Raw genomic sequence first — 23,580 nt, 5'->3', positions numbered from 1 at the left:
CTGGAATGTCATGTCACTTCACTTGAACCGCTGCCAGCGAGACAGCGGGGCACGCAGCGGCTCCACCTCCCAGAGCCAGCTCGTCAGGCCTGCACGGAGCGGCTGCCGCAGTGAAAAAGCAGCAGTTCTGCCTCAAAAAAAACGTGTTAAAGGGAGCATCAGCACTGCCTTAGTGCTTCCCCTCTGCTCTGTGCTGCCAGTGGGAGCCTCCCCACCAAGCCTGAAATTTCTGTGGGATGAAGGCAAAGGACTGCTCTGTGGAATGAAGATAGAGATTTTGCTGCTGAAGGAGTTGAACAGGCCTCGTTATCAGCGGGATGCTATCAGAACCAGCTGGGCCGGTGTTCAAGCTACACTCCCGCCTTTGTTTTGCACTGGTTTGGCAATGCCCCTTGGCTGCACTCTGTCCCGGGGCTGCATACTTGTGCTGTGATGAATGCAGCTCAGACCTGGGAGTGAAAGCAGGGCCACAGTCGTGCTAAAGGAGCAGCTACTCCCAAATAACCAACGTGTGTGAATAGTTTCCTTCCATTCAAGGCATGAACAAGATGTTTTGATTCATTGCCTTGGTATGTTAAGCTGCCCTTGTTGCTGTTAGAGTACTTCATTAAAAGCCTTCAAATCATTTCATCTCAAAACCTTTTGAAGACATTATATATATGTGAATTACAATCATGAGTCTCCTTGCCCAACCAGAGGATTGTCCATGAAGTTAACACTTTTTTTTATCAAAAGGAACAGTACTTTGCTCTGCAAAGTGCATCCAAGCAGGGAAATGCCTCGGGAATTAAGGTTCCTTGCAGACCATACTGAGCTCTGTAGGATTTTATAGAGCATTTTCTACAGGTTGACTAATATCAGGAAAGATGTGTAAGAGCACTGGCAACTAAGAACTGATATAAACACTACCATAAAAACAGAAACTAGCAACCCCCAGATGAAAAGAAGGGTGAGTGACTTTCCCATGAGTGTGTGTTTATTGATAAGCTCTGCCCACAGATTTAAAAGTATTAAAAGCATTCCCACTCACACTTCACAATAGGAGCAAAACCTTTAGGAAGGCTGAAGAAAGAAGTTCTGAATTCTTACAGTGGTCTACCTTTTCTACTGATGGTAAAGATAAACTTAATAGAAACCATAGAACAATTCAGCGCATGAAAATAAATCACTCTGGTGGGGCTCTGCACAGACCTTCTCAGTTTGAGTCATATTTTAACATGAAAAGCACAGGGGACTTTTTTTTCCAACTGTCAAACTGAAATTTTGCAGATCCTGAGTTAATGACTTTCATCTAGCTATCATCATTTATTGGTTACTTGGCTATATAGGAAATGTAGTTTGGCCAGATCCACATAACTCTTCTGCTAGAAGGGAAAAATATTAACTAAAGTATTTCATTAGTCTGATATTTCACCTCTTACTGAAACAGAATAACATTTCCTACAAGTAACAGAGAATTTGAAAATAAGCTCTTAACCAAAATTTATTGCAAGAACATTAGAAGAGAGTGATGTCCAAAAGAGACAGCAAAAGCAGAGAGCATTGGTAGGTTGATAGCTGTATTTGGCTCTCCTTGTCCATTCCTCCTCTTCCTAGCTAAAACACGAGTGAAAAAGGTAATTGCTCATGGTACCCAGCAGGTACCTCAGCAGGCAGCCAGAGGTTTGGTGCCGCTTCCCCTAGGTCATGGTTCTGTCTCAGAAGCACAAGTTTTGTATCATCCTCAGTTTTAGTCTGTTTGCATGGAGGGTAGGTGTAACCTCCTGCCCCGTGTCTCTGTCTTGCATGTGCTAGGCAGGAGTTTTCCTCTCTCAGGTTTTATGTGACAGAATGGGTTTCCAGTCTGTGCTTTACCTCCTGCATGAATTCATACAGTGCTTTCTTGCATAAGATTGTGATAATGGAATAACTGTGAATCAGAACCCTCTCTGATGATTATAAATTATTATTTTTCCAGGGTTGCAGGGCCTGTTCTCACAAAGACGATAAGAGAAGGGAATCACTTTTTAGCAATTGTTTCTATGTGTGCCCAAACTCTTGGACTGAACCAAAATTGCTTACCATTCTTTTGGACAGAAAGCAAGTTAGCAATTCATAGACAAATAAAGCAATAAAGACTGGTCTGATCCTCAACAGTTTTATCTCCTGGGACTCTCAACAGTTTTATCTCTTGGGATATACTGGTGTGACTTGAAATTGATTGGCTACTGTGCTGTAAATAGTTGTATGGATACCCAAATAAAATTTCCTGGAATGTCACTGCCCATGTGGATGATGTGAGTTTTAAGAAGGGTTTCAGGAACATGTTGCAAATGAAGAGCTCTCACTTGCTTACCAGCTTCAGAAACCCTAGTGGGAACTACTCTGCAGCTATTTGGTTATCCAGTATATTGATTAGGCATCTTGCAGTTTTCTCCCCTCTGAAAGAAACCCCTTCACCTATACAACAAACTAGACTTGGGAAGGAAATGCACAGCACATCTGCCTTCCTCTCAGAGCAAGGAGTTGATTCCTGCTGTCTTCCCTGCTGGACAGCTGTGAACTCAGCTCTTACCACGACTCGCCCAGAAGCACAGGCAGGTGGGTGCCTATTGCAGATAAGGCCCATAAGGATCACAAAAATTAACTTCACCACATTCCTGCTCCTCTCTGATTCACCCTTCCAAGAATTCAGGCTTCTACCAGAGCAGATTGCCTGTTCCACTGCCAAAGCACAGCCCTGCTCAGATTTATAAATGAATCAAATGGATGCATTTATGGAAAATGATCTCTCTGCCTGCGTAGGCTTGATTGGCAGCCCCAAGACTCAATTTCTCTGGCCACAGAGTCAGTATTTCTTAAGAAGAAGTGGTTGTAACACCAAGCTGTCTCTTAAGGTAGCCCGATACTGACACACTGAAGAAAGATGCTAATTCTCTGTGGTTTAGGTAGAAAGCACATTTGTTCTGTAAGACTATGTCTCAAGATAAGAACAGAAGAACTGCTAACATTTTGCAAAAAGCCCAAAGAAACTGATGCAAGCTTTGTATAAATGGCACTTACCACTCCAAATTAGAAACAGACATTTTAGCCCAAACTGCTAAAAATGCTCTTCAAACCCTTTGCTTAAAAAAAATCCTCATCAGAATCAATGCTCAGTTGCTAAATAATGTTTGTATTTAGGGAGAAATATAAACACATACATACATACATACATATATAAAGAAAAAGAGTTTGTACTCTGATCCTTATGGCCTAAAGGTCCTTATGGTCTAGAAGACCTATTTCTCCTTACCCAACTGATAGAGATCAGTGCACAATCAAGTGCCCAGATACAGCAATATTAATGGAGTGATGGTACTTTGGCCGTCGCTTTGGTATGCTGGGCACAGCCCCTCTCAAAACAGGAATGCAGAAAAAAACCTGGTAGTTTTCCCACAACCTTTTATGGGGGCTTTTATATAAATATCTGCCTTTGGAAACAGGTTTTCAGCTCGAGAGAAAATTCCCTGAGCAACTTGTTTGGATGTAAATCACCACAGAAGAAAATATGTTTTAAGCTTTTAAATTCCTTAATGTATATGTAATAAAAGAGATATGGGATAAAGGTGACAGAAAATTATTATGGGAAAATATTTTACATCAAAGATAAAGTTAACAGTTCCCTCACTTTGTTAAGATAAAAATCTTTTCTGTCAATAAACACTGACAGTAGCAAAATAGCATTTGGCACAGCTCAGTTTTCCTTGTTTTTGTGTGGTAGGAGATTCTCTTTAAAATTAGAGAGAATTTCTGGATGCAGACTGTGGGTTTACAAAAGCGTAAAATCTCATTTACAGACAAACTAATCCATTGAGTCAGATAAATAAATAAATTAGCTTAGTTCTGCCCACATCAGTGTAATTCAAATCTGAATAAATGGACTATAAACTTGGGTTTCAGTCACAAAAAGATCGGATTTCAAAATAATTTAATTGGTCGCATACCAAAATCTTTTTGAAAATGTTGGCTCTTGATTTCAGCCCATTGGTTTTTACCTCTTTTTGGAACACCTTTCCGTAACAGATGTATACCTTGCCCCCGTAATTTCTAAATGTGTCATTTGATATTTGTCTTCTTTTACAAATTAAATCTGTTAACTTAATCTTCATTGTTTGATATTAGAAATAATTATGTAAGACTGAAAAGCATTGGAATTTTAAGTGCATATTAATTTACAGAAGGAAAAACTGATTCTAACAAGCTTTTATTGCATTATGTTTTTGAACAAATAAAATTGAATCTTTGCATGTGGTTTTTAAATGGTTCAGTACTGATTTTCCATTTCTGTACCTCCTAGCACCCAAAAATAACAAATCAAAACACTTGCTTAATAGATTAGAGGAAAACACAGTTTAGTTAAGGAAGTAGATTTCAGTTTTAGGTTTCACAGATGCTAGTGTAAACGACAGGGAGAAACCATTTCTTTCAAGACTCATTACTGCAGTTCTGGATTTCTTTCTGGTTAAAAACTGAAATATCAAGAAAGTAACTACACTGTGGTTCATCCTTGTAGTAACTGGTGAATGAATTGAGATGGGTGGAGTTGCTTGAAAGCACCAAGAGGACTATTTTTTGGATTTGATTACCAACCCTAATGCTGATTCATAACATTTCCAAACACCCAGAGCTTCTCTGTAATATGAAAATAATGTTATCTAATAGAAATGAGTAACTTTATCATAATGGTCTGTTCACACTCAGGTTAAGCATCTTGTAACTCAGTTAAAACAGGATACATTCTTTTTGGAGGCACATGGTAAGGTTTTTCTTGATAAACAGCTGTGCTAAATTCAGACTAATTCATAAGGGAGAGTAAATTACATTTTGCTCTTCAGCCAGATCAAGAGCTCCACTGAAATAAAAGAGCTTTGTACCAATACAAAGTATAAGGAAAAGGAAGATCCTGGAGCTTCAGTTACGGTTTTTGAGATCTGCTCCAGGGTGGCTTCTTCAGAGTCATTTAAATCTGTGCAACAGGAGGACAATTCAGTGGCTTGTCCCCACTCTGAAGAATAGCAATGACCACCTTGATTTGTGGAACTGTGAAGAGTTTGAGCAAAAGGAAAGAAAGGGAGGCACCTGGAGATGCCCTTCAGTCCATCTGTAGGGTTTTCTGCACCTCTTTGCAAAGAGTATTTTTACACCAATAGTGCTTTACTAGCTGTGCTGTCTTGCACCCTGCCTGGTGCAATGTCCCCATGGGGACTCTGCTGTCTGAGCAGTGGTTCAGCTCTCTGTGAGCTCTGTGTGCAGCAGAGAGACCATTGTCCTCTCCTAAGGAAGGTGGATTTGCATTCCTTGCACTATGCACAGCTTATAGTCAATAACGCCAGAAAAGGAGAATGATTGCTACCATGAAATTATCCCGTCTAAAACGAAAGGCTCCACCACCATCTTACTGTGACATTTTTAAATACTGCAGTCCCAAAGTCCTCCATGGACTAAGATGTTAACAGGGTTTTAGCAGAGACTGAAATATTTGCTTTATATAGTGATGTTGGGGCAGTGTTGACAGAATTCTGCAACTACACTGAGAGTAGAATTTGTTTCTTTCTTCATTGCAAATACTTTGAACACTACTTAATCCAACTTTGAGCACTTATGAAGATCTGCTCCCATTTGACCAAAAGAGAGTAACAGAAAAGCACTCTGCTGACTACTTTGAGCACTTATGAAGAAGATCTGCTCCCATTTGACCAAAAGAGAGTAATAGAAAAGCACTCTGCTGACCTTAAAAGACAAATACTCAGAGCTCTTCTTTTCAGAGAAATCAAGTGCAGGGCTTGATGTAAAAGGAGACAGGTGAGAGAAGGGCAAAGACAAACCCACACATAAGCCCAGAGTAAGTAAAGTCACAGAATCATAGAAAAACAGAATGATTTAGAAAGGACCTTAAAGATTATCTCATTCCAACCCCCCTGCCATGGGCAGAGGCACCTTTCACTAGACCAGGTTATTCAAAGCCTCCTGAAGTCCTGCTAACTGAAAATCAGCTCCTTCTACACTTCTACATCAGGGAAATCTACTGTGGAAAAATTACCTCAAAAGGTTTTGAAAATACACCTGGGCCAGGGTCTCAAGTGTGTAGGACCCAGATCCAACAACACTCAGCAAAGCACAGAGTGAGGGTTAAAATGTAGGATCTCCTGGGGCATGTCCTTCTGCTAGGGGGTTGGTTAAGAAAAAAACCTTTGTTTTTGGAACACAACTCAGCCAATGCTAGGTCTTGTTCCTGATCCCTGAACTTCTGAAGCCAATTCTCAGAGGGCTCAAGCACACATGTGCAAAATACAGGTTGCTGCAGGTTTATCCTCTGCAGCTGCAACCACTGGTCCTGTGAACGACCTGTAGACTGGTTAGTACAAGGAGGTTCTGATGGATTTGTTACTCTTATCATTTGGGCGGGTGTGGATATTACAGCTGTGTTACTCTGCACACCTCTGCAGCAGGGAAGGTCATGACCACTTCACACATATACCTTCAAAGAGAGGGATCTGAAAATGTATCTGAACAATTTCTAGGGAAGTTTAAGTTCTCCTTGCAGAGCAGTGCCAGCTCAGGGATACTGGAAAACACATTTTTCATGCATATGTTTTTTATTAAATGCAGCTGTCAAAACAGAGCAGGGCTCATGTTCCTGAAAAGGTGCAGGGATGAGAAGACAAATGGTTGGAATAAAGCAGGAATGTGCCTACTCTGCCTAGGCAAAAATCACCACTTCTGTAGAGCCTTCAGGGCAACCCTTAAACTAGCTGGCTCAGGGACTGGTGCTGTGGGATTTCAGTGCATGCCTTTCAAAAAATCCAACCAACTCCCCAGGGAAGCCAGGACTTGCTGCATCAGCCACTCCTCCTGTGCCCAGACCAGCTGGACAGACAGCAGCTCTGCACAAACTGCACCTTCCCAGGGCTGTGGAGGCACAGCCAGACAGGGACTGTCCTTACCAGTGCTCCCTCCCTGCCATGCTGCAGACAATGTGCTCCAGGAGTGCTGGCAGTGGACTTACACCATCTACTGCAATCTGGAAACACCCACCTCTAATCATTTTGCTGCAGTAGAATTATGGAGGTGAAAACAGCAAAGTAAGATTTTATTTTTTTAATGATAATTTTCCTTTTATTCCATTGATATAGATTCAGATTTTAGCCTCTGATCTAAATTTGTGTCCTGAAGGCGTTCAGCTGAATTTATAACAGTGCAATAGCTGAATCTGGCCATGATCTTCAGACAACAACACCAGTTAAAAGACTTGCTTATTCCTCTATAATGTATTATTTGGGTTTTCTACGATGTTCCTATTCAACCAGGATTATAGTCTAAATACAATGCAGTTGTGTGGCAACAGTGTACCAGATAAATTCAGCTAACTCTGGGTAATATCACAAAAAAATACGTGTTTATAGCCTCATGCCAGTTTCTGACTAATGCTTTTGTTTGTTGCTATAGCAAACCACACATGAATCTGATAGCCAAAAGCATGTTTATGACTAACCTTAGCTCTCTAGGGATTGAAAATATGGAATAAAAAAAATTCCTAAACCACAACACACAATGTGAGGAGAACATGATAGGAAACACCTTTTTTGGCACAAGTTACTATGAACATTAAAAGAGAAGAACATCATAAGTGGAAAACATTAGGAAATGGGAACTGTGGGAATAACTGCCTTTAACCCACGGCAATTCAAATCGAGCTTTCACTTCACAACACAAAGTTGCCTGTGCAGGACTAGAGAACTTTGCAGGAAGTCCTGGCTGCATGCTAAGAGATGGATTTAAGCCTCTGAAATCTGGAGAAGCTTTGTATCACACTTTAAAACACTCAGACCACTTTACTAGAGATAATTTTTACACCCTGCCTTGACACCTAAGACATGGGTATTCACTTAATTAATTTTTATTACCATTTATGCTTTAGTAGTTTCCAAGAGCCTGTCCCAAGACTGACACCTCATTATGCTGCACAAATACACAATGGAGAACAGTGCTGGCCCCAAAGGCCTTTCTGTTAAACTAACAGAGAGAGCCAAAGGGGAGGGGGCTGGACAGAGGGGGAGGCAGACACAGAGGTGATGTGACTGCATCACCCACCCGGGCAGAGGTTGAACCCAGGTGTCTTGCACCCCAGTTCAATTGACTGATTCTAGTTGCCAAATATGTTACTGTGAGAAGAAGAATACATTATGTACCCTGCAGAGGAGAGAAAATCAATGCAGTTGAAGGGACACCTAAACTAGGACAGCTTACAACAAAGCTAGAGTATGTCAGGAAAAAAATATACTCATGTTACCCTGTTATTCTTAATAAACTTTCTCCTTTGTAGGTTAAAAAAAATAAAGGGGAATATTGCAGTAGAGTGTATAAATCAGATCAGTCTCCATCAATGTTTTCTATTGATTTTAATAATCATTCTGTCTCTAGACTTGAATATGGCATCTTTATTCTCAGATTTGTGCAGTGCATAAAGGCACATGATTACCACTATTCCTGCCAAGTTCTTCCATCATCTGTACAATACTCAACAGAGTCTTGAGTTCCTGTACAACTTTGTGGAGAGATAAGTCTGCCCAAGCTCTCATGTTCCAGGTATTTCCAGAAGTTTTCATTAAAGACATCTTGGTGCACCAGCAGGATCATAAGGACACAGCCATAAATGGAAGCTTACAAAAATCAGTAGGAGTTACATGATACCTGCTGATCATCTAGTGCCACAGGATCAAATCCTGAAGTATGGATATTTCAATTCTGTGCCTACGCAAGCAAGACATCACTTGGCCTCACTGATACATGGCATGTTACATTGCATTCATCTTGTAATTCAGACTGCGATATGGGCTGAGGTCAGCTTTGATTTCATCTTGCAAAATCCAGTAGAGCACACATCACTGCTCATAGCAATCACACCTGCAACCTTGCAAGAGTAAATGCTTTGAGAAAAAAATGCAAGCATTTTTGTAGATTAGCCATGCGCTCCATTGGTGGATACAGTGAGTAGCACGAAGACATCAGTGTTGTATAAAATGAGAAACAAAGGCAAATAAGAGATAGGCAGGAATTTTCTGGGAATAGCCCAAGAATCACTGCTGGACTACAGTCGTGGTGGCATGCAGAGGGCCATATATGACTCTCTCTTGGCTTTCACATGCTTTTTCAGTTCTTCACATTTGGCAGAAAATGCATCTTACGAAAAAGAAAAGAAAAGGAAGCTGCCAGCCTTCTTTCCTCCACACTGAAAACCTGAAAACAGCTTTGGGTCCAGGAAGCACAAATACAGAGACCATTTAAAAACAGACACTTCATTCTCTGTGATTTAGCCCCAAAGCAATTGCTCTTCCCTAGGAGTGCTGTAGAAAATGAAATAGGAGATCATAGACAGAGGTTGCCAACCCAGCTTCAGCTCCAAATTACTTTGTGATGTAGGAGGCACTGGTTACTGGCACTTATGGATACATGTTTATGCAGGCATGGTGCTACTTCAGGACCATTTTTCCCTTTGGGTCTCAAAAGGCACAGCTACCCCTTGCACCCTCTGTCACACAGACAGCACTGCCTGGCACTTATTAATCTGCCAGCACATATCAAGTTGTAGCATCTTGGTCATGGTCACCAAGGAAGTCCCTCCACCTTCCCATGTGAAACTAGGTGAGCTCTCCCCACCTTGCAGAAAGTTAGACAGCAAAGTGAAAAAAAAAAAAAATTATTTGCTCAAAGTCACAAAGCAAGTTGGCAGCAGAGCCAGCAATAAATACAACCCAGATGTCCTGGATTCCACCTCCTCCCTGCACCATGCTGCCTCTCTTAGCTGGAAGGAAATGTTTTACATTTACTCATCCCTCCTTTTCCTTTGTCAATAGAAATTAAAGCAGGCATCTGACTGCCTAAGTCTTGAATACTCCAATGGTTTCCAAGGCTTGCAGTGAAGTCAGCCAAAATTTCTATTGAATCCAGCCCTAATGGACAACTAAAAGTGATTTCTTTGCCAAGTAGCCTATCAGTGCAAAACTCGTTTAAGCACATACTACTTTTATATAGATACGCATTGTGCATACATATATATTTATATCATGATTTTGCAAAGAACCACTAATTATAAAACCACAGTTTTTGTTACTGTGATGGTTTTGGCTGAGGCAGAGTTAATTTTTTTTCATAGTAGCTGGTATGGGGCTGTGTTTTGTATTTGTGCTGGAAACAGTGTTGATAATTCAGGGATGTTTTTGTTATTGCTGAGCAGTGCTTCCAGAGTCAAGGCTTTTTCTGCTCCTCACAGCAACCCCACCACTGAGCAGAGTGGGGGTGCAAAAGGAGCTGGGAGGGGACACAGCTGGGACAGCTGACCCCAACTGACCCAAAGGATATTCCAGACCATATGGCATCTGCTCAGCATATAGAGCTGGGGGAAGAAGAAGGAGGGGGAAGGACACATTCAGAGTCATGGCATTTGCCTTCCCCATTGCCTGTGATGGAGTCCTGATTTCCTGGGGATGGCTGAACACCTGCCTTCCAATGGGTAACAGTGAATTAATTCCTTGTTTTGCTCTGCTTTTGTGTGTGGATTTTGTTTTACCTACTAAACTGTTATTATCTCAGCCCATGAGTTTTTTCACTTTTCCTATTGTCTCCCCATTCCACTGAGGGAGGGAATGAATGAATGACTCTGTGGGGCTGAGCTGACATCTGGGGTTAAGCCATGACAGCAACTTAACCAAGCAGTGAATAAAATGAGCTATTACTATTAAAAAAAAAAACAAAAACTACAGGATGCTTTTTGTAAGTATAAATTTAAGACAAGCCTCTATATCTTTTTATTTCATTGAAAGATAGGAAAGTCTGTCAGGATATTTCTTTCATTGAACCCACTCAGGTCTGCCAAAAGACTGATAGCTAATTAATGTTAATTTCCCATCAATTTATTTATTTTGTGAGCAGCATGTCCAAATATTTAAAATTTGCTTATTAAGCTATCTATGGTGTCTGTGTGGCAGGCCATGTTCATATATTTTCAAAGAGCAATGTAAATCTCATTTCCATCAAATACATTGTGTCAGCAAAATGTCCTTGCTGCTGTCAGCCCAAGGTAAGCCATGTCTCTGAGCAGTTAAACACACTCTTACTTGCCTGTTTTCTCACCCTCAAGTGAATGCCATTCCACTTTTCCTACCTGTCATCATACAAATCCAACTGGGATTGTAGGTACTGTGTTGCTGTTGCTATAACTCCACTTCCAATATACAGCTCTAATGAAGGTACTTCAGGGGAGCTGGACAGAAGTCAAAAATAAATGCAGCTTTTCATGTTGCATCCTCCTCTTACCCAAATACTCAAGGGGCATGACAATGGGAACAAAAACTTCAGCAGCTGCAGGTTGCCTAAAGCACTTCACTCCCTCATTTCTCTTGACTGGAAAACAAATGCCCTCCAGATTTTGCATTCTAGTCTCCTGGCAGAGAGCAGCAGCCTCCTGCTCCTCTGCAGAAGAGCAGCTGGAGAGCCACACACAGCAAGGTCAAAGAGCCCATGGTCGTCTTAGATGCTCTTGTATCAGGTGCCTCCACCATGAGCACTCTGCATGCACCCACATGCTGGATAACTGCATCCACCGCTTTGCTCCAGCCAACAGGGCTTTACTACGATTGACATTTTCTGAGATCTTCTAGACAATGAAGCAGACAAAAATGCACCTTGAAAAAGTCTTCCTTCTTTTTCTGTGGATCTGTTTTTGCTATTTCCTCATTACTGTCACCCCCATTTTGCTCAACATGTGTGACACAAACCTTCTAAGTCCTCCAAGGCACACCTGGGCAGGAGACTGTGTATCACCTAACACGGTGGGGACCTTACCCTGCCCTCAGACTGCAGCAGCAATAAATGAAGAATAGGTCTTGACAAACATGGCTGGGTTGTGCCATTTTTGTGCAACAACAGTCAGTTTTACAGATTGGAGCCTGTGCTCTGCCAGAGACACTGCTGTCTGCAAAGTCCCTGCAAAGCAGGAAGCTCGCGCTCCTGCTCCTCAGAGCTATTGCAGCCAGGTCAAGGACATTGCTCCTTGCTGCAATCTGTCAGTGCCGATTTAGCAATTCCCCTGAATGCACAGGCTCTGGCTGCCCTTCCCCATGGTTCCAAGTGTGTCTGAGAGCCAAAACCTTATCGCAGTCCATCTCTGTCTCCTCACAAGTTATGGAGTTATGGAGGAGTTGGCGTGGTCTGTTTGTGCTGGTATGACAGCCAGCTCCTGTTTTGGATTAGAGGATGATGGTTTTCCCTCCCCCTACATCCCTAACTGGGCATTTGAAAGGAGAGGATTTGTGGGGAGGGGAAACATTCATAATGGGTTTTCATAGTTCTTTTGCCCTCCCTTTGCTGTGGTGCAAATGAAAGCCCCAGACCTGTGGGCTGTATCTGTGTGTGTTGTTATGGGGCCCAAATTTTGTCAGCCCAGGCCATGAAACAACAGTGTGATAGTGCAGAGGTGCTCATGCAGCACCTGAGCTTAGCTGCAGCTCCCTGCACAGCGGACAGCTGGCAGAGGACCAGTTTCCAGTGCATGTCACAACTTGGGGGATCATTGCAAAAGCGCCGCTTCCCTATCAAACACCAGGGTGGAGATCTGCTGACTCCAATCCCCATCTTTCAGAGCAGGGCAGGGACTGAATGTGAACCAGCAATAAGCTCCAGACACACAGGAGGGCAGATAAATTAATGAAGCACAGCTGAGAATGATGGGGGCAGTGGTCAGCAGAAACACCCCAAGCACACTGCAGGGTGTCTTGTTGTTGATGTGTAACACAGCTCTGGGGCACCAGCATCTGACACAACTCCTACAAGGTGTTTCTCCTGGGCTGGAAAATGCTGTGGTTGCCCACATGGGATTTGGCTGCATGAGGCTGTCTCACCCACACTGGTTTTCACTGGCCTGTGGCTGGATGTGTCTGTGTGTGGCCCTGCTGGCTGCTTTCTCAGCACCCCTGAGAAATAATCCAAAATCACTGGTTTTCTTTCCATGCCATTTGCTTCTGTCCCTGCTGTGGATTGTCTCTGACTCCATGACTGCACCCCAGAGGTCTGCAGGCACCTTTGGGCAGCCTTGCTGAGGAGCAGCCTGTGGTCAGGGGGATGTGCTGTGGGCTCCCCTGCTCCCATACCTGTCTTTTTGCCAAGGTATTTTCCCTCAACACTGCCTCTGCCAAGCAGTCTGATACCAGAGGTACCAGCTGCAAAGGACTTCAAGGTTGGTCTGTCACAATCTTCTTTCATGAGTGCTGTAAGAATTTAAACTTTTCTTCAGCAGAAAAAAAAGCTCTAAAAACTGAAAACAAGAAATCAGACTTTTTTCCACAGGTTTTCTTTCCCAAGCCATGCTATCACCTATGGTCCACATCCAACAGGTTAATCTGACCCAGGTGCTTCACCCTCTCTGTTCCAGAGCACCTGCTGTGCTGAGTGTCCCAAATGCCCCTGCTAGCATTGCACCATTTGCCTGCCTGCAACCACCCAACCTGCAGAACCACCACCCACCCCTCTGCCCTGCCACAGCCTTCCCTCCCCTGCACCAGGCACTGCTCTCCTGGAAAAGCCACAGTTCTATGTTGACAGACAGGGACTGCAGCATTTTCCTAATCAAGAGGGAGAGGCAGATCTGAATTTGTGTGATAACATGCTCTGGAGCCTGTGGCTTGACTACAACATCATCTTACTGATGTGCAGTAAATGTTGCTGACACATGTACCTGTTCATGCTGGCCCCAGAAAGACAAAACACTGCTGCCCTCCCAATATATTTCTGCTGCCAGATTCTCCCTACCTGGTGCTGCTGATGCTGCCTACCTGGTGCTGCTGAGATCCTGCCTGTCTGGGATGCTGTATTTTCCAATACCCTCTGAGCAGCCAGACTTCTGAACAGGGATACCTCAGGCACCCACACGCCCTCCACACTCCTAGTCCTGCTGTGCTCAGCAGCAGCAGAAGGGAAATGATGATCCAGGTCTCTGGGAGGGGTCCCACGGCCTGGGACTGGCCATGGGATGGGGTGGGATGTGAGCAGTTCTGCAGGACTGGGGTTGTTCATCCATGGTAGAAAAGCAGACAAAGTGAGAAAGGGAGAGGAGGGGGAGGCACTGGGCAGAGTTCCAGGGAAAATGTTGCTGTGGACAGTTTGCTTGGGCTCCTCAGGGACTCCTGATGGCTGCTCTGATCTCCTCACCATGAGACCCAGGGATGATTTGTTGTCACATGTGCTGAGCACACTGTTTTCTTTCTAAGAAAAAAAGCTGGTATATTAAGGAGAGATTACATTCATGCTTGAGCTTATCTGAAAGTGCTAGGCTTATTCTTTGGGCTTTAAGGTTTATTTAGACTAAATAAGGTTTATATATTTGGTTGGTGAAGCATGCAATGTATACATTATAATTATGTAGTTAATGCACTAATCCCTGTGATGAGCTTTCCTGGCATAACCCAGTACAGTTATCCAAAAGCTTCTTTTTAATCTCCGTGGAAGGATAATTTTAAGAAGAAAAACATGATTTCTCCTGCTGTCTCCATCCAAACCCTTTCATTCACAGATTGCTTTTAGACTGACTGAAGCAGTGGTTAAATCCACTGTGAACTTATAATCCAAATACAGATATAAGATCACAGTGCCATTACTAAATTTATTCCTTTCATAGCAGACCTGTGGGGGCCCTGCCTCCATCCAGCTCTGTTGATCACTGGAATGTCCCCTCATAAATACCTGTGTGTGAAGAGTCTGTTTTACACCATTTACATAGTCAATCATTTTCTAGTCTGAGACGTGCCCCCAGAAAGGATACTGATAGCAAAACCTAAGATCACACTGCCCATCACTGTTCATGGGAAGCCTGAGTAGCAAGATGGCATCACCATGATCCCAAGAGCTGCATGTTGTCATTCTCATGTGAAAATGCCCAGTTTGCCTCCAGAATGAGCTCTCACTCGCTCTTTAGGCACTGGGTTGGCTGAGATATTCATTCTGCAAACAATTTTTTTTCTCATAATCAAGCCCATTATGTGAAAAAGTCAGCCTCAAGGAGTGTGAGGACACAGTTCATATAAAAATCAATGCAACCTTTCACTGAAGTATAAATCAGATCAGCTCTGACATATATGAAAATATTTGGGGAATGTTTAATGACATTTTTGTGTTCTTGTAAATTATTTGCTTTCGGCTGATTTTAGAAGCAGGAATAGGGGAAGCTCAGCTCGTATCAGGAAACATCAGCAATTGAAACCACCAACTTTCTCATGATAGTTTCACAGATCTTCATCTCTTATTGACCTTCCAATAAACTCACACACACAGAATCACAGGATCTTTAAATGTGGGAAAGACCTCCAAGATCATAAAGTCCAACCTTTGACCCAATACCACCATACTCAGTTTTCAGGCAAGTAAAAAAAAAAAAATCAAACCCAATCTTTTGGATGTTTATCTGATCTTCTGATCTGAGGGAGAGCTGCTAACTTCTTTGAGGCTTACCAAAACCTAACTAATCTCTAACTAATTTTCAAGATAATGATGCCTAGTCCCACTGAGCCATTTTCCCCCTTCAGAATACAATGCAAGCATCAGTTAAAGCCACTCCTGCTGTGCGGAAAGTTACTATTCCATTTGCTAACTTTAATAATTTTTGCTCCTGCATGCATGTCCTTTGAATTTCTTCTACTCAGGCAAAAATTCCCATTTTGGAATTCACTCCTCCAAGTAATAGTGCTAAGGCAAATTCTTTGGATTAAAGAAGAGTGATGTGAGGAAAAGGAAAGAAAAGTTCCTGCATGTGTTTACTTGAGGGAAAAGTAGAGCACTCTGCCTGGCTGACAGTCAAAGGTCCAGGAGCTGGAGTGAATCACACAGCAAGTAAACGAAGAGAGGACCTGTGGAAATCTGATGACATTTGTTTCTTATGGCTGGTATGGAGTATGGGAATCCTAGGAAAAGTGGGGATGCCTGGACTAATAAAATGTGTGAGCTTTCAGGATGCACTTCAAGGTGGAATATTTTATATCTGTGACAGTTTATTAGACTATTTAGCTAGGGCTTGTGGAAATTGGAAGAAGTGTGTGCAGTTTGAAACCTTTGCTTTTCAGTGCTGGCTGGCAGTGGCTGCAAACACACCACTGTTCAAGGGGAGAGAACTGGGAGGTCAGTGGGCAGGTAAAAGGTATTTAAAATCAGAGGGCTGCATGGATAAGAGCTGCTCCTCTGACTCTGTGAAAGTCAGGTACAGACCACTGCTATCAAAATCAAGTAGTGTTTGTTCTCTTAACTACAGAGAAGAAACAACATTTGCCCAGCAGTGAAGAGCAGTTCCTGTGGCTTTGGAGTCTCGAGCATTTATCAGCAAGCTTGGAAATCATATAAACCTTATCTCCTTGTTTGTGTTTCTGCAAAACAGATAATTCTGCCCCCTGAAGACACTGCTATCTTTATTAGGCAGATGAAGTAGACTTGGTGCCTGCTCTTCTTCAGGCACTTGCATTCCTGCTCCATGGAATTTTACTGGGATTTGGGATGTAACCATGGCCTGGGACTCTCTCCCTTGCAGAGCTGTCATCCCTTACTGATGGGTCCTCTATCAGTTATCTTGGCCTGTTTATTACTTACATGCCATAGCTCCCTTAGCATATTTTGACTTATTTCACTCTGAACTCACTAATTTCACTTTTCACTCTGGAATACACATTTGGTCATCCCCTTCTCTGACAGAAAACTGCAGACTTATTCTCTGCAATAAGTCAGCGGTTAATTTCAGGCATTTGGCTACCTACAGTCCCCTTTCAGGAAGTAAACATGTTGGTAGGAAGTATTTAGCATGTGAACAGCCCTCTCCTAGACTGAGGTTTTGTTTTCCAATGTGAAATAATGAATTCCAGCCTTGACTTTGAAATACGGAGTGAAATGAGCAAACACGTGTATTTAGCAAATTTTGCTTGGAGCAGGCATAACCCTCCCACATTGGGGCTAGGCACAGCTGCAGGTCATCCAAAGGACCCTCCCTGCCACAAGGATGTTGCCTTGATTCCTGAAGCATGTGGAGAGATGGCAAACTAGTTTTGGTTGGGTTTAATCCTAGCTCCACCAGGAGCTGAATCTCCTACATTGCTCAGTGCTGCTCCACCACTTGGCTGTGGAGGGAAAAGCCTGCTGGGATATTACACCTAAGGGAAGCAGACAAGGCAGCAGTTGTTAGCTGGTGTTGTCAGGAAAACAGTTTGTTGGTGCACTGGGGGTCAGGGACGTGGCAAACTGCTGGGAGCAAGTGCTTGTCCTTGCTGGGTCTGCCTGTGCTGGTGCAGAGGGCCAGGCCCCCTCATCACTCCAAACAAGGTTAATGGTGAGGCTTTTCTCAGCCTTACTGGTTCAGATTGTACCTGCAGTACAGAGCCCACAAACACAGAGAGATGTTTCTCCAGAGGAGGAAATGCTGGATTTTTTTCAGGGCCTATTTTGCTATTTCCAATGTAAGCAACATTATGGAATGCAAATATAGCTAGATGTAAAAAATTAGATTGACTCTATTTAAATATTTACTCAGCTTATAAGCTTTCACACCTTTCAAATACACTGTCTTGTATTCTAATTATTTAGGTCTCTGAATGTGAGGAATCCTGGGAAAAATCTTATTCTAATCCCTCAGTGTTTTATACTTGTATAGGATGAACTTACTTCTTTGCCCAAGTAGAATACTTGAGGAATAACAACAAGCCCAAATCTCAGAGTATATTTGGAGATTTAAACCTTCAAATCCACATTCCTGTGGCTTCATGCAAGGCATGACATCTCAATAAGACCCTGATGCTCCCTCCACTCAGAGTGACAACGTTAAGTGAAATGCCCCTGAAGGTCATGGTGTGGCTTCCTGGAGAAAGGTGTGTCCAAGCACAGGGCACTGAACCCCCTGAAGTCAACAGGAGGTTAACTCAGATTGCAGCTATTCCCAACAACCACGCGCTACAGACTGCTGGATTTTGTTTCAGTGATGAGCTTCAAGTACAGCCAAAAGTGAACAGAGGCACGTTGACCTCATAGTTTTGTGAATACAGACTGAGAGTCCAAGACAATTAAAAGCAGGGAATACGTGCCATCTCCAAACCCCTGGGCAGCCACTGCCAGGAGTTACCGCTGCCCCGTCCGACTGAAGAGACATTAACACCCGCTGCAGAGGAGCTTGGAAGGCAGCCATCCCCAATGGATTGCTTACGAGCACTGACTAGAGTCAAACTGACTTCAGTCAGAGATTTACACAAGCCTCATAATCTAATAGTAGAGTTTACTTTACGAGAGTGCCACACCAAAGATAGTAAAATGCAGTTTTAGCTAACAAATCTACATGCTTGCACAGAAAAGCTACAGCCATCATGGAGCATGTCAGCACTCAGAGCGCCTGGCGCAGATTTAGGGTTTTCAGTTTATTGCTGAACAGTTATTGTTAACTCCATTGTTATAGACTTTCTGCAATTAAAAGTTCCAGTCACACTTATCATTTTTAAACATAGCTAATAAAACTCAATAAATCCTGAAATGTTAGAGGTTTTCCCATGCCGTTAAACATCAGACTTCTTTTTTATGCTGGATTTTTGACCTATGTTAGGATAGATTTTGGAAGTAAATTGGCTGTTGTAAGCTGGTTTACTTCTGATTTGCTTAGATCTGCAACAATTTGTCATTTTTATTATAGTAAAAGAAAGAGTGAGGCAATACTTAGACCTTTTCCCTCATGCATGCAACAGGTGATAATACAGTGTCTCTTACAAGTCATCTTCCAACCTTCTGTGCTCTTTGTGTCATAAATTATAAAGAATAATGGTTTTTGTTTGTTTGTTTTGTTTTAGCAATGACTTTTGGGCTTTTGTCTCATATGAGTAATGCTTTCTCTCTTTTCTATCAAAGCTTTGAGAGAATGGACTTTTCATTTTCTCTACAGGTTGTTACAGTTACAATTCTACTTCTGACCATCTGTATTCACACATTCAGAAAGGTATCAGGGTACACGGATGAACCTAGATAGGTGGACAGAATAATTTTACCCTGTGTATTTTCCAGCCCTTCATGAACTAGCCTCAGCAGCCTTGCAGTGAGCACTTCCAGGATTCAGCTTCTACTGACAAGGTTATGGATCTGCTTTTTGAATGCTTCAAGGTTAATCTTAGTCTCAAATTCCATGAACATTCAGAGATCCTAATGCCAAGTCAGTATATATATGTAGTGCAAATGGTATCTATTGAGATATAGTCTCCACACAGATAGTATTCCTCTTATAGGAGCAGAGATACTATAAAATCCAAACATACCTAGGATAAGAACAAATAACAGAAAACTCATATTCATCAGAAATCAACCTCACTGTAAGAGCATGGCTCTTTGCACCCTGAAATTCATTACAACTATTGGGATTGGCTCTTTGCACAACAAAAGAGTTTCACTATCTTTGAGATCGTCCCGATGGGTTAGGTATACAGACAGAGGAAGTAAGGAAAACAACACGCATGATCTGGAATAGAGATTACTGAATGGAGGAGTGTGTATACACTAAGAACCAACATCCCTCTGAAAGCTTTGGGAGGCTTAGAGGCTTGAAATCCCCTATGTAGAAACGTGGATCAGAAACTTTTTATCAGGGTGAGCACAGTTGTTCATCCCTGATCTCACCTCTTCCCATACACAAGAAAGGGGCAAATTTTAACACCAGGTGAGATGCACCTTGGTTGAAGCTCTGGACGTACTTTTCCCCAGCAGTGTCATTTAACACACAACATCTTCAGGTTTCGCTTTTCAAGTACAGCAGCTGGGAACATTATGTCTTTACAATTGTAAAGTTTCTGTACCAAAGTACACGAAATGCTCACACCCACATCTCTCTGCATTTTTAAAAGCCCATCATCTACTGCAAACTTTTGCAATCTGCACCAGAGGTTTCATAGAAAGAAAGAGAGAGAGAGAGACGTTTGGGTTTTAAGAAAAAAACTTACCAAAAATAACTGAAGTTCTCTAAAGTTGCCCTGAAGTTGAAATAGCCCAGAACACCAGTGCAGAGCCTGCCTTAAACTCTCTCTCTTTCTCACTCCCCCTCTCTCTCCAGCAATTGGAAGGAGGGCTGTGCAGAAATTCAGCAAACAATTTTCCTTCTATGTCGACCGGGGCGTTCCTCACGGGCAGAAAGGGGACGGCTGAGCCTGGGTGAGGCTCGCTGCTATCCCCAAGGCAAAGAGCGCTGTCGCAGATTACACAGCCCGTGAAATCCAATCCCTTTCCCTGCTCAGGCAACAGCTGTACGGCTTCAGCTGGGGCGGGAGCGGGGGATAGACCCTGGGCTTGGTGCTGGTCAGGATTTCCATGTCGGGGGTCGCTGAGGAATGGGGGCACAGGGGTTTCCGTGGGCTCCGTGTCCTCTCCCGGCTTGCTGCCTGCAGCTGCAGGCACGGGCGCTCGCAGGGTGGAGATGCGGGGCGATTTCCGCGGGGCTGGAAGTATATGGGATGTGGGCGCCCGAGCAAAACAAACATCTCTTTTCCTGAAATTCATTCCCAGCCTTGCTCCAGGACATAACTGGGTAATTAGCGTTGTAGGTATCAGTAAATTCTCATGCAGGCATGCACACAGGCAGGATGCAGCCTGTCACAACAGCGCGGCTCAAACGGGCTTCGAGGCTGTCCCAGTGTCCTCTCTAAGTTCGATTTTCCTTGTCACCTTTAGTCAGCTGTTTGATTCTTTCCGAAAGCCCCCAGAAAGCTGAGCTGACAGTGCCTACACCAAGGGAAGCACTATGGTGGCTGGCAAGGTGGGAGCGCCAGCGCTCAGCGCTGCCTTCAGCCTGTGCTGATATTCTGCACTTGAGGGAAGCTGCTTAACCCAGCAAAAACGGATTTATGATAATTCCCTCTCACCTGTTTCTATTTCACCCCATGTAAAGGATAGAAATTTGTAATACAGCTGATTCCTCTCTCTCCAAGGAATTCCACTGATCCTTTGACTCCTCCTCCCTGAAGCTTTAAGAAGTCACAGCAACAGATTTCAGCCCGGGTCTCCGTGTCTCACAGAAGCATCTGGCTGCTGGTTTGCATTCTGTCAAACAGGGGTGAGGTGAGAGAAGGTGCAAAATCCAAACAACACATGAGTAGCCCTGGGAGTGTCCTGCAATTGCTCCGGCTGCTTTGCCAACACCCCAGAGCAGGTAAAAAACACTCCAGCCAAAGGAGAAGGACACCCCTGTGTTTACAGGGCAGCCTGGTTTCGTGCCCAGGCAGATGCTGTGCTGGGGGGTTTTATGCTGTTGGTTCTGAATAGGTTTTGACACCTGAAATTCTGCAGATGTTGGGTTTCTGGACCCAAGTTTGGAATGGGCTCACATGGTTTCCACAGAGAAATTTGAAAATTTGAGAAGGAAAACTGAGTGTGTATCTCTCACTCCATCCTATGTGGGTGCTTAACAGGCATTTTATGAAAACAGGGTCACACAACTACAGTATTTATAGTAAAGCCAATTATTTAACTTGTGCAATTAAAGTATATTATTGCATCTAATTATACATTATATATTAATTACAGATCACAGATATAACTTAATTTAGAAATACTACATGCAATTTTATCTAATTAATATACACAGTTTTTCAGCATATGAACTGAATAACACTTCAGCAATTTCGTCTATTTATTATGTGATTCTATTGTACATCTATACAAAATAAATAACATATAATCACATATAATGTGTGATTATATATCTATAATCATATATAATTAATATAAATATGTTGTGAAGCAGTATGCAGTTCACACACAACCTCTGTCATCTTGTGAGTGTGGCGTCCACGTAAAGAATTAAAAGCAGTTGTTTGCTGTAGCCACTGCAAGGTGGCAAGGCTGTGAAGGAGGAGGCAATGGGACAGTGTCAGCACAGGGGAAGTGAGAAGGTGGCACCTGAAGTGTTGAAGGCCAGGCTGGGTGGGGTTTGGAGCAGCCTGACCTAGTGGAAGGTATCCCTGCCCATGGCAGGGGCTTGGAGTTGGATGGTCTTTAAGGTCCCTTCCAACCCAAACCATTCCATGATTCTGTGTTTCGAGCAAGATGTCCTGCAGCTGCCTCAAGGATGGAGGTGCCAGAAGCAATAAAGGCCTCCTGAGGTGCAGTCAACAGCAGCAGAGTGAACTGAGCTGGCTGAAAATGGGAGCAAGACCTTGCTAAGGGCTGGCTCAGGCTTGCTCTGCTGCCACCCCTATTTCTGTGCACTGTCTTTAGGACCATACCAAGGCCCAGCCTTTCTGAGCCACCTTACAACATCCTGACAAACAACACACATCTTTTAGAAACAGGCATGCACAACAAGAAGCCCAGCCTAGATCATGGATTGATGTGGGGGCAGTTCATTGGACACAAACGTGACTCCCACCTCCGGTGCCAGCAGCAGCACCCCAGCAGGGCACAGGCTGTGGGGTGGCAGCAGCTGCAGTGTGCTCCATCCCCAGCCAGTGCTGCATGTCAGCTGTCTTTGCTGACTGTATGGATGGGCGTTGTTTCTATCTTTTAAGAATTTTTAAAGCCCACATGAGACAAACTCCTGGCTAAGTTGAGAGGAGCCAACTGTTTTTCCATAAACCTGGAAGAAGTGACTGTCAGTTTTCATGGTATTGGGAAATCTATGTTCACTGTCAGTGGCTTTTTTCCAGTTTCATCTCGGAACTGAAGGTGTAGGTCCGGATGTCTGAGCACTGCCCTGCAGCTGTGACTCCAATGAAGACAACTGCTGTGGCAGAGATTTATCCCCACACAACTTCAAGCCTAAAATCTCCCCTCTTTTCAGCCAATGTGGTGCTGTTCTGGGACTGTCAAATTGTTTCAACATTATTTGACTGACAGGAATTCATAATGCTCACTTGGTTTATTTTTAAATATTTATCAAATGCACTGTTTGTCTCCTGAGCTATTGAAAAAATGCTATCAGGCCGATAATTTCCCAATTTACCAAGTGATTCCAGCATGAGTTATTCAATGAAAACACTCCAAACAGCCCTTGTGTTTACTCTTCTTGACAGACATCTAAGTATTAAAAGATAAAGCTCTTTGAGTTATGCTGCAGCAATATTAAAAAATATTCCTTTCTGCTCAACTGCCCTGCCAGGGAGCACCATTGTATCTCACATTTCTCTATCCTGTATCTAACACCATTTCCCAACTTCCCTGTTGTTTTCTCAACGTTGTTTTCTCTACTCTGCTCACAGGTAAACCTACAAACACACAGGTGAATAACACAAGCTTTCTTTTATTAGTGCTGCTCACACCCTGACCTGTGCATGGACTCGTGTCAGACTTACACATAAGGGTGTGCTGCTTTAATAGTAATTGAGAAATGAGATTAAAAACAATGGGAATATTCCTGTGTTTTCTTTGACCCAAAGAGAGAGAGGCAGTGTGTTCCATGAGATTGTGGTAAAGCATGCTCTGGAGCACAAATCCCTGTAGTTTAATGTGGAGGATGCAAGGGTGATAGTTTCTATTATTTTTCATTTTTAGCAAGTATGAATCTTCAGATATTTGGGGGGA

At 43.1% G+C, this 23,580-nt stretch overlaps 1 protein-coding gene across 1 annotated transcript in view; it reads right to left on the bottom strand.

Moving 5' to 3' along the window:
• The window catches only part of AHNAK2 (AHNAK nucleoprotein 2), a 38,757-nt gene extending 18,299 nt beyond the window's left edge, over positions 1–20,458 (bottom strand). The window contains exon 1 of the mRNA XM_039712554.1: positions 20,010–20,458. The gene's annotated coding sequence lies outside the window, so the exon portion shown is untranslated. The remainder of the gene's footprint in view (positions 1–20,009) is intronic.
• Between the last annotated feature and the right edge of the window lie 3,122 nt (positions 20,459–23,580).

Source organism: Passer montanus, unplaced genomic scaffold, assembly GCF_014805655.1.
Source record: "Passer montanus isolate IOZ18808 unplaced genomic scaffold, ASM1480565v1 scaffold27, whole genome shotgun sequence".
NCBI classification, from domain to species: Eukaryota; Metazoa; Chordata; class Aves; order Passeriformes; family Passeridae; genus Passer; species Passer montanus.
The sequence above is the reverse complement of the archived record's forward strand: the minus strand, read 5'-3'. Positions and strand labels throughout refer to the sequence as shown.